This window comes from Rana temporaria, chromosome 10 (assembly GCF_905171775.1).
Source record: "Rana temporaria chromosome 10, aRanTem1.1, whole genome shotgun sequence".
Classification (NCBI taxonomy): domain Eukaryota; kingdom Metazoa; phylum Chordata; class Amphibia; order Anura; family Ranidae; genus Rana; species Rana temporaria.
Genome location: NC_053498.1, coordinates 106,426,757 through 106,438,862, shown reverse-complemented (window position 1 = coordinate 106,438,862; position 12,106 = coordinate 106,426,757). Strand labels below are relative to the sequence as shown.

Here is a 12,106-nt window from a genome sequence, read left to right as displayed (position 1 = left end):
CAAATGTGCGCCGTTGTATTTGTGCACCAGACCCACGAACAGATATGCGCCTAAAAACAGGCTACACCCCGCCGACGTAACTTGCTTACGCCGGCGTAGGGTGGGCGCACATTTAGGCTGGGCACATAGTGCCGCTCCCATTGATTAGCCATTCAAACATGCAAATGAGGGAAATACGGCGATTCACGAACCTGCATGCGCCCGACGCAGGCTACGAGAGGTGCGCGCAAGTTGTACGTCTGGCGTAAAGTTATGCCCCATAAAGGAGGTGCAACCCAGCAGCAGATATGCAAAGGTCTGCACCAGGGAACACAAGCTGGCGTATTTTACGTTGGACGTGTGTCTGGCTGGGCATGGTTACGTTCACGCCGTACACAGTGATCCGGCGTAGTTTAGGCAGTTGTTCCGACGTGGTTGTGCGCAGGCGGATGCGTCCACGTCACGGCGCATGCGCAGTTCGTGATACGTATCAGTCTGGTGCTCGGGCCCATCATTTGCATTAGTCCCGCCCACTTCCACCTACGCCGGCGTACGCCTTCGAATCCCACGCCACGCTGGCGCAGCGTTGGGAGCACTGGCTTAATGAATTCAATGCTTGCCTCTCTGCGCTACGCCAGCGTGGTGTACGGCGTTTGCGCTACGGCGGCGTAATGTGCGCCCACACTCTGTGAATCTGGGCCTTAGAAGGGAAACATCAGCTTTTAATTCACTAAGGGAAGGAAATAAAATACCAAACGAAACACTAATGGCACACATAGTGGTTATCCCAAAAGAAGGTAAAGACCCCTCACAATGTGCCAGTTACCACCCTATATCACTACTAAACGTGGACTTAAAAGTTTTCACTAAGATTCTTGCTACTAGGCTAATAGAATTTATTCCAGATCCGATACATCCAGATCAAGTGGGATTTATACCAGGAAGAGAGAACACACAGCGAGTGGTAAATGCGATATACCTAGCTAAAAAGCGAAAGAAGTCAATGATATTAGTAGCCAGCGACGCAGAAAAAGCATTCGATCGAGTGGAATGGTCGTTTCTGAAAGCAACATTGCAGTATATAGGACTGAGGGAAGGAATGCTGAGTTGGTTTACGAACCTTTACTCAGAACCACGTGCGAAAGTTAAAATAGAAGGTAGGATATCTGACCCATTCAACATTCTAAATGGGACAAGACAAGGCTGCCCCTTATCGCCCATAATCTTTGTGTTGACTATGGAGCCTTTCCTACGGAAAATTCGAGCGAATGAGAATATTAGGGGGCTAGCAGTTAAAGGAGAGATACAGAAAGTAGCGGCATTCGCGGACGATTTAATTTTTTTTATAACATCTCCAATTATCTCCTTGCCGTGTCCAATGACAGAAATACGAGAGTATGGAAAGCTGTCCAACTTTAAAGTCAACTACGGGAAAACAGAAGCATTAGGAATAGAAGTAAAAACGGAAGTACTAGAGCTGATTAAAACAAATTTTGATTTTAAGTGGACAGACTCCCATATAAATTATCTGGGCACAAAGATAACGGGTTGTTTAAATAGACTTTTTGAGCTCAACTATGTAACGCTGGCAAGGCGTATAAAAACAGACCTAGACAAATGGGACAATGGGACCTTTACGTGGTTTGGGCGGACAAACATATTGAAGATGAATGTGCTCCCAAAAATTTTATATATAATACAAGCCCTACCAATCAAAATCCCTCAAAGAGAATTAAGATCAAAATTCTTGAAATTTATATGGGCAGGGAAACCAGCAAGGATAAGTAGGACCATTCTATCTCTACCCAAGGGGAAAGGTGGGATTGGATTCCCAGATCTGATAAAATATCAGGAAGCAGCACATCTAGCTAAAGTCGTGGATTGGTGTGGGCGGAATAAAAAGCCGTGGATAAGAATGGAACAAGCTACGGTAGAGGTAACATTAGAAGGACTGGCATGGACCCCAGATAGGGAAATAACACCAGAAGTAAAAAAACACCCCATGATAGGAGCGACTATACGAATTATTAAAAAGATTTTTGCAAAAACAAAATTGTCAGAGGATCCAAGCCCACTCGCACCGATCCTGGGAACTAATGCCTTTCAAATGGGAATGACAGACCCAAAGTTTAAGGCCTTGCGACAGAGGGGTATAAATAGGGTGATCCACTTCTCAAAAGAAAATCAACTAATGACAAGGGGAGAGATGGAAAGAGAAGGGATGCAGGAACTAGACTTTGAGGCGGATGCAATTAGAAGCATTTCTTCGAACAAAGGCAGGTATTTACACGATAGTCAGGACCCCATCTAAATTCGAGCGGACATGCCTAGAAGGAAAGTCAATAAGACACTCCCTGTCCTATTTTTATGCAATATTAGTAAATCTAGATATACCACAAGAATTTAAATTCATACAAGAATGGGAGAGAGACCTGAAATTAATATTCACACAAGAACAAAAAGATAAGATCTTGAGTTTCACACATAAAGCATCAGTAGCAAGTAAATACGAGGAGGGGGGGTTATAAAATTTTAACAAGATGGTACAGAACACCAGCGGTGCTACATCGAATATACCCAGAGATGTCAGAAGTCTGCTGGAGATGTCTGGAAGCGGAAGGGACACTAGTGCATATCTGGTGGGAGTGCAGAAAAATACAGGAATTCTGGCAAATGGTAATAGATACAAATCGATAAAATTACAGGATTTAATTTGACGGGTAGACCATCGGCGGTTCTATTATTAGATATCCCAATGACAATGGAAAAATATCAAAATTCGTTGTTAAGACACCTTATCATAGCTGCAAGAGCGTGTATCCCAGCCTTGTGGAAGCAGGAGATACCTCCATCAAGAGCACAATGGCTCGCAAAAGTGGCAGAAATCCAACAAATGGAAAACCTAATATCGACATTGAAAGATCAGGATGGGAGATACCAATCGATGTGGGCCCCATATGAGAGGTATAGAGAGGGGTTGGTGGGGGGTAACGGGGAATAGCCAGCGGAAACCTTCTTCCTTCTTTTTTTTTTTTTTTCTTTTTCTCTTTTTTTTTGGGAAGGGGGCGGGAGAGGGTAGGACTGCAAGGGACAGAAAAAAAGAAAAAAAAAAAAAAAGAAGGGAAATCGAAGGAAATTGTAAGTGAACCAACAATGCACTAGCTTAAAAGGAACCTATTTAGAAAATAAAAAACAAACCTTTACAACCCCTTTAAGTCATGGATGTGACTTTATTTAAATAGAAATGTGGCCAGCTGCTATGAATTATTACCATTCATGCCGTCCTTCCGTACCTCTGTCTGTACTACATTAGAACACAATAGGAAGGCATCTTTTAACAATCATCAAGCTGTAAAACCTGGTTGGATCTTGGTGTCACAGACCTCTGAATAAAAATCGTTGAAAAATAAAACCTTCTGAGAAGCACTAGAAGAGAAGTGGTGCTTGAACTGGTGTGTATTAAAGCTGTAGCACAGATGGGCACCAGGTTCTTGGGGAATAATGTACTATCATGAAATAAAGGTTTGATCGATTTCGGTTTGAAATGACGCATTTTGAAAGTGATGCTCAGTAAATAGAAAATACAAGCAGCAATTCTCTTTGAAATGAATAAAAAAAAAAAAAAAAAAAAAGGCTAAAATGTCAAAATGTGAGTTCCAGAATACATTCCCCAGGAAATGATAGAGGGGGGATTATTTTAGGTAGTGCAACATCTTAGAACAATTGTATTACAAAAGGTGCAAACACAATGGGCCTAATCCACAGCCAGCCGGTGTAACTTAAATATTCGGATTTAAGTTACACCGCTGGAAAATCTCTACCTAAGTGCACGATCCACAAAGCACTTACCTATAAATTTTCAGCTGTGTAACTTAAATCCGGCCGGCGCAAGGCGTTCCTAATCTAATGGGGCGAGTTCCATTTAAATTAGGCGCGCTCCCGCGCCGGACGTACTGCGCATGCTCCCGACGTCATTTTCCCGACGTGCATTGCGCGGTTTTACGTTGCGCGGGTTTTGAGAATCGCGACGGGCGTAAAAAAAAAAATACGAGTTGCGGCGGGAAAAAAAATTTTGAAAAAAAAATAAAAAAAAAAAGACGGCGACGCGGGATAGAAGGGTATACTTTTACAAGGCCTAAACAGTTTAGGCCTTGTAAAAGCAGCCCTAATATTGCGACGGCAAACTAATACTTACGGAGAAAAAACTAAGCGTAAAAGCTTCGTGGATCTCCGTAAGTGCTAATTTGCATACCCGAAGCGGCATTTTGAGGAGAAATGCCCCCAGCGGCGGCTGCGGTACGGCATCCTAAGATCCGACAGTGTAAGTCCCTTACACATGTCGGATGTTCTCCCTATCTATGTGAAACTGATTCTGTGGATCAGTTCCATTAGATAGAAACAGGGATACGACGGCGTATCAGTAGATACGCCGGCGTATCCCTTTTGTGGATTACCCCCAATATACCTATATAAAAGTTACATTTCTAAACTGACCTAACATGAAACCATCATTAAGGGCCCATTCACACCAGAGAACGTGCATTAAGCTAAAGCTACACCAGCCTCAAAAGTAGGTTTTTATTGGGTGTTTTTGAAGCCTCACAAACACCTGTCAAAATGGTGTGCATTGCAGGTCACATTTGCGTTGCACCAGATAGGTGTCATTCAGGCCCGTCCTAATAGCATCATGGGCCCCTGGGCAAAGTAATGCTCTGGGACCCCTACAATGGAGACAGTGCAGGTAAACAGAAATCAAGAAGGTAGGAGGTAGGGGATATCTAGGGTGTAGAGGGGTCAGAGTGATGGGGGGATATCTAGGGTGTAGAGAGGTCAGAGTGCTGAGGGAATATCTGTGGTGTAGAGGGGTCAGAGTGCTGGGGGGATATCTAGGGTGTAGAGGGGTCAGAGTGCTGGGGGGATATCTGGGGTGTAGAGGGGTCAGAGTGCTGGGGGGATATCTAGGGTGTAGAGGGGTCAGAGTGCTGGGGGGATATCTAGGGTGTAGAGGGGTCAGAGTGCTGGGGGGATATCTAGGGTGTAGAAGGATCAGAGTGCTGGGGGGATATCTGGGGTGTTGAGGGGTCAGAGTGCTGGGGGGATATCTGGGGTGTAGAGGGGTCAGAGTGCTGGGGGGATATCTAGGGTGTAGAGGGGTCAGAGTGCTGGGGGATATCTAGGGTGTAGAGGGGTCAGAGTGCTGGGGGATATCTGGGATGTAGAGGGGCAGCCCGGGCTCAAGGGCCAGCTGCTTTGGGGAAAGGGCAGGGCCCCCCCCCCCATGTATAACACATCACAGTGTTAGTTTTTTGTCTTTTATTAACCTTACTAACTTATTTACCCTGAAAGTTCTTTCAACTCATGCACAGCAGCAGGTTCTGCCCTGCTATAGCGCTTGGCAATATGCTGCGATGCACAACTTTTCTCAGCGAACACCAACACAGCATATTGGTGTTAACTGAGGGAATAGGACAGAAGGCAAATCTTTATTTATTCCTTGGGACGGTTATATCCAATGCTACCCAGCCCAACTTAACAGGTAAAGCTAAACTTCAAGCACTCAGCTGAAATAATATATAGGGGAGGTTTACTAGCCAAAGGGATGTTGTCCATACAGTCCTGATATTACACAACCTCCTAGACCAGCGTTTCTCAACCTTTTTTTCAGTCAAGGCACCCTTTAAAATTAAGGACAATCTCGAGGCACCCTCCAAATTTATGGACAGTCTTGAGGCGCTATTCTGACCATTCGAATAAATGAAAGATAAATGCTAAACGTGTTTAGCATTTTTTCTGCCCAAAAGCTCCTCTCCTGAACATGCTGTTTTTTTCAGCCTCTAGAATCTTCTTTTCTAATACTGGAAGAGGATATCTAGATAGATTAGGTACATACTTACTCCAAGAGCCCTTTTCACACGGGAGGGGGCAGTGGCAATAAAGCGCTGCTAGTTTTAGTGGTTCTTTACCACTGTTATAGTGGCGGTTTGGCGCCACTATTCAGGCGGAATCGGTGCGTTTTTAACCCCCTAGAAGGTGTAAACAGCGCCAGTGTAGTGGGTTCTCTGATTTCTGGGTTGTAGGGTCTTTTTACCTACTTACAAATGAACTTCTATCCAGCACCAACGTTGGCTGTCTACTAACCTTAGCACAGATTTCAATATCAGTATCAATCTGCATCTAGTTTTCTGCTGACAGTCTGTTTTTGCCTGTGCAAATTGAAATGTAATTCAACACATCCCGGGCACTTTCAAAATATTTGGAGACATTTCTCATTTCCGTCTGCTCTTTAGATTTAATCTCCAAGGTACCAGGTTATAAATTTTCCTCTGTTGTTTTGTTTTTCCATACAGTATTGAACTGTTGATATGATGGATCATTACACAGATGCAATTATTCCTTACACTAAGGATCTGGGCTTTCATATTTCTGTGCCACCGCAAACTTAGAAAAATACTTATTGTGTATTTTTGGATTCAACTTATCAAAGCAGAAAGCAGGACTGTCGGCAAAGCTAATAATGGCTAAAAGTGTGAGATTACTGCTGGAGTAAAGATTAATTTTTTTGTGACTCTGTCTTTCCAAAAAATAAAAATAAAATATATGTTGTGGACAATGGAGAGAAATGCAAAGAATAAATATATGTTGTGGACAATGGAGAGAAATGCAAAGAATAAATATATGTTGTGGACAATGGAGAGAAATGCAAAGAATAAAAAAAAAAAAAAAAAAAAAGACGAAGTACAATATAGGCCCATTTAGATTTTTTCACATAGTTGCAATTCATTAATGTGCATTATGTGTTAATGCCATCTCCTCATTAGCATGGGATACCAATGCTCCAACACAGACTAAAAATCAAATGTACCCCCTTTTTTTTTTTTATGATGCACAACACATATCATACCATATATATGGTTATTAGCAGGTACAGTGCCTTGCAAAAGTATTTACCACCTTGGCTTTTTACCTATTTTGTTACATCACGGTCTTAAGTTCAATGTTTTTTTTTTTTATTATGAATTATATGTGATTGATCAGAACACAATAGTCTAAGTTGGTGAAGTAAAATATATACAGTAGGTGTGGCCGATTTTGTGTTTCCAGCGCGATGTGATCACGCTGGAAACCGACGATACGAGGCTGTGCTTCTTGCGCTCGCCGCCCCCATGAGATGCCGCGCATCCATAGGAGTCCATTGGGGCGGCGAGCAGGGAGGAGCGACATAGCTCGGCGCTCGCGGGTGTCAATCTCGTAGCTAGCAGAGGCGAGATTGACACAATATTGGCGGCAGGTACTGTACATAAAACTTTTTCAGAATAAAAAAAACTGATAATTGGCATGTGCGTATGTATTGTTACGAAGTCCATAAAAAGCTCTAGTGCAACCAATTACCTTCAGAAGCCACATAATGTCCACCTATGTGCCATCTAAGTGTCACATGATCGGTCATTACATATATACACACCTTTTTGAAAGGCCCCAGCGGCTGTAACACCCAAGCAAGAGGCACCACCAGCCAAACACTACCAAGGAACGCTCCAGTAAACAAAGTAAACAATGTTGCTAAAAAGTACAAGTCAGGGTTAGGTTATAATAAATAAAAAATCCAAATCTTTTATGATCCCTAGGAGCACCATTAAATCTATCATAACCAAATGGAAAGAACATGGTACAACAGCAAACCTGCCAAGAGACGGTCGAACATCAAAACTCATGGCCTGGGCAAGGAAGGCATTAATCAGAGAGGCAGCACAGAGACCTAAGGTAACCCTGGAGGATCTGCAGAGTTCCACAGCAGAGACTGGAGTATCAGTACATAGGACGACAATAAGCCGTACGCTCCATAGGAGTTGAGCTTTATGGCAGAGTGGCCAGAAGAAATCCATTACTTTCAGCAAAAAAACAAATGGCACATTTTGAGTTTGCGAAAAGGCATGTGGGAGACTCCCAAATTGTATGGAGGAAGGTGCTCTGGTCGGATGAGACTAAAGTTTTACTTTTTGGCCATCAAAGAAAATGCTATGTCTGGCCCAAACCCAACACATCAGTCGGTACTGGGAAGCTGGTCGGGGTTGAGGAAAAAAGATGGATGGTGCTAAAAACAGGGATATTCTTGAGCAAAACCTGTACCGCTCTGTGTGTGATTTGAGGCTGGGATGGAGGTTCACCTTCCAGCAGGACAATGACCCCAAACACACTGCTAAAGCAACATTTGAGTGGTTTAAGGGGGAAACATGTAAATGTGTTGGAACGGCCTAGTCATAGCACAGACCTGAATCCAATAGAAACTCTTTGGTCATGAATAAAGATTCCTGTTCACAAGCGCAAATCATCCAACATGAAGGAGCTGGAGCAGTTTTGCAAGGAGGAATGGGCAAAGTCTCAGTGGTTAAGATGTGGCAACTGGCAAGCTCAGAGAGACTTATCCAAAGCGACTTGGAGCTGCGACAGCTACAAAGTATTATGAATAGTTATGCAAGTGGACTTTTTAAGTTACTTTCTCCTATTTGTTGTTTGCTTCACAATAATAATAATTAAAGAAAAAATGTTTTCAAAGTTGTGGGCATGTTCTGTAAATTAAATGATGCAAATCCTCAAACAATTCATGTTAATTCCAGGTTGTGAGGCAACGAAACATAAAAAATGCCATGGGGAGGTGAATATTTTTGCAAGGCGCTGCATAAAAAGTAGTAAGCGTAAAATGATACAAACCTAAAAGAATTAAAGTATATGTAAAGATAACACTTTTTTTTTGTTTTGGATAAAGTGTGGAAGAATCAGACCTTTTGTTAGGGGGGGGGGGGGGGGACTCATTGAGGAGACTCACCCCTCTGTGACAATGGACACCATGACATAGATAGAAAGTAAGAATAAATTCCAAATTTTAGAGTTGTCATTAGAGCAAGAAGTGAGGGCCAATCATCCACAGACAACTGTCTAGGATGGAAATTCCCCTTTACTTTGGGAACATTTCCCACCAGTTCCTGTTTTATCTCTAGGACAGGAAGTAAAGGGAACACTTTCCAGTAAAACGCAGACAAAGATAAATAACTCAAGGGAGTGTTCTCCTTACTCAGTTAAGTAGTTTGCCTTTGTTTGATGGTACTGGGTACAGAATACAGCAGGGGGATCATTGTTGCGGCCTTTGCAGTTTGAGGGGGAGTGGTTCTTTGGGAGCAGTAAAATTACAGTTTAATGCATGTTTTTATAACCCCCTCCTTCCCAAATGGAGGTGTAAGCAGGGCCTAAAAAATAAAATTTATAAAAATTGCTCGGAAACTGCTCATAGTTGACTTTTAAAATACACAAATTGCCACAAACTATTGAAATTTATGTTAGCGCAACAGTTGTAATGCATCATGGTCCTTTTGTATTCTTCCCCGGGAACATAAAGCATTCCTGCCCAGAAACAAAAGTTTACTTAAAATGATATTTCATGAAAATAGCAAACTATGTCAACTCAACTCTGTAGGGGAAGCTATGGGAAATCACAAATGATTCTACCCTTTAACACTGAACTTTAACAATGCATGAAAGATGTGGCTAGAATATGGTAGCATAGAGTGACAGACAGAGGGAACAGCATCAAATTGTATACCCCCTTAGGCAAAGCTTGTAGCTCTAACACTGCCAACAGCTCTACCTGCAGCCAGTAAGTGGTCCGTCCATATTTCAACAATACAGTACTTTGTATTTCAATAAAAGAATTCTTGAGATGGAATCATACAAACTCCAATAAATGTATTATCCAAAGTCATTCTAAACCAGAAAAACATTTGCGTTGACATTGAGCAATTTTCCTGCCTTAAGGTATGGACAAATAAAAGCTGAAAATAACAGGCAAAAGCCTGGGCGGATTACGCCAATATCATCTGGTCTCATCTGCTCACATGATAATTTTAAGGCTATTTTGTGAGATTGCAGGTTTCAGTTATGAGGTTTAGGCAATACGGTCACTGCTGCTACAACCATGGATGAGAATGTCACTTTAAATGATTATAACACACTGTAAGGAGAATGGAATAGAGCCCTATGAATGCATGCTGGGAAACGGATTTGTTATTCTTCCATTGCTTGCAACAAATAAAAAGCAAAATCTATAAAAGCACAGAAAATGTAAATGTACAACATCCATACAAAGAATTCCAACATATTAAAATCATTTGCAGGGATACTTTGTTGCTAAAAAATATATATCTAGGTTAGTTAAGGATGACCACAGGAAGCTACATTCCATCATTACAAATTGACTATGTGCTTAATGACATGTGAAATTTGAGGTGTTGTTTAGCCCAAGATCAAACCCTGTGATGGCTCATTTGCAGTACATGAATATCACGGGTTCAATGAGGCAGTTGTCAGCGAGGTGATCATTTCACATAACCAAGTCATTAAAAATCTCCCAAGTAGAGGAACCAGAACTAGATTTAAGACGTTTATTTCACATTATTCTAACTGCATATAGCCAAAACTTTTTTTTCCAATTTTTAATACTAGGAAAGGGTTAGCAGCTCTGACAAGATTGTTGTGTGTCCACACTGAGAAGATGGTCCATGGGAACAAAGACAGAAACTCCAAAATGTTATGGCCGTTACCAGAAGAGACCTTTAAATAGGGACACTTATTTTGGCGACAGCTGTCTAAAAGAGCGTTTACCTGCACTTTGAAGAGAGTTCCTAACACATTCTGTCAAGTATGCAGGACAGGAAGTGAAAGAAAATCTCACCAATGGGACACAGACTGAAACATCCAGTTCCTATTTTATGTTGTACAAGCTAGCAATCTTGTTTTGGATTGTTGGGGTCTGGGAGATACATTTCCTTTACGGAAAACTTGAGTAGGTTCTCCCTATATTTGCATAGATTTCAATCAGATGTTCTAGTTACTTTTAAACCCAAAAACAAATCGGTCCTGTAAATGCCTTCTACCTGGTCATCTACTCCTTTAACTGTCCTGATCTTCTGAAATGCACTTGTATGTCACTTTTAATTGGAAGTGTGACAGACCATTGCTACAGAGCACAGCACATCATAGGACCCCTGCAAACAAGCGCAAGATAAATATTGAAATGAACAACATTTAACCACTTCCCGCCCGGTCAATGGACAATTGACGTCCGGGAAGTGGTTGTGAAATCCTGACTGGACGTCTATTGATGTCCTGCAGGATTTCATGCCGGGGCTCGTCCGTGGGGGTGCGCAGCGCGGCGATCGGTCGTGCGGGGTGTCAGTCACACACCCTGCATCTCCGATCTCTCCGGCGGAGGCTCTTTACCACGTGATCAGCCGTGTTCAATCACGGCTGATCACGATGTAAACAGGAAGAGCCGTTGATCGACTCTTCCTCACTCGCGTCTGATAGACGCGAGTAGAGGAGAGCCGATCGGCACGTCTCCTGACAGGGGGGGTTCACACTGATTGTTTATCAGCGCCGCCCCCCCCTCGGGTTGCCCACACTAGACCACAGGGAAGCCGCCAGGACCACCAGGGATTGGAGGAAACATGTGGATGGCCAGGTACATCCCCTATGGCCATCCACATGTAAAAAATATGCAAAATAGATGCCAATCAGTGCCCACAAATGGGCACTGACTGGCAACATGGGCACTGATTGGAAAAATTGTAAACAAACAAGTGCCACCCCTCAGTTTCCATCAGTGCCTATCCATGCCCAGTGCCCACCTATCTGTGCCACCCATATGTACCCATCAGTGCCACCTAAAAGTGCCCATCAGTGCCGCATACCAGCACCGCCTATCAGTGTCCATCAGTGCCGCCTATCAGTGTCCATCAGTGCCACCTCATCGGTGCCCTAATTAAAAAATTAAAACTTTATTTTTTTTTCAAAATTTCGGTCTTTTTTTAGTTGTTGCGCAAAAAATAAAAGATAAAAATCGCAGAGGTGATCAAATACCACCAAAAGAAAGCTCTATTTGTAGGAACAAAATTATAAAAAAAATATTTGGGTACAGCGTAGCATGACCGCGCAATTGTCATTCAAAGTGCGACAGCGCAGAAAGCTGAACATTGGCTTAGGCAGGAAGCTGCGCAAGTGCCTAGTATTTACCTGCCAGATTGCACAGCCAGATCCTTAGCTCCCACGGTTGTAGCAACACAACATGATCGAAATA

General features: G+C 42.7%; 1 protein-coding gene across 8 annotated transcripts in view; it reads right to left on the bottom strand.

The window, feature by feature from the left end:
- The window catches only part of PLCH2 (phospholipase C eta 2), a 924,207-nt gene that overhangs the window by 318,148 nt on the left and 593,953 nt on the right, over positions 1–12,106 (bottom strand). The window lies entirely within an intron of this gene.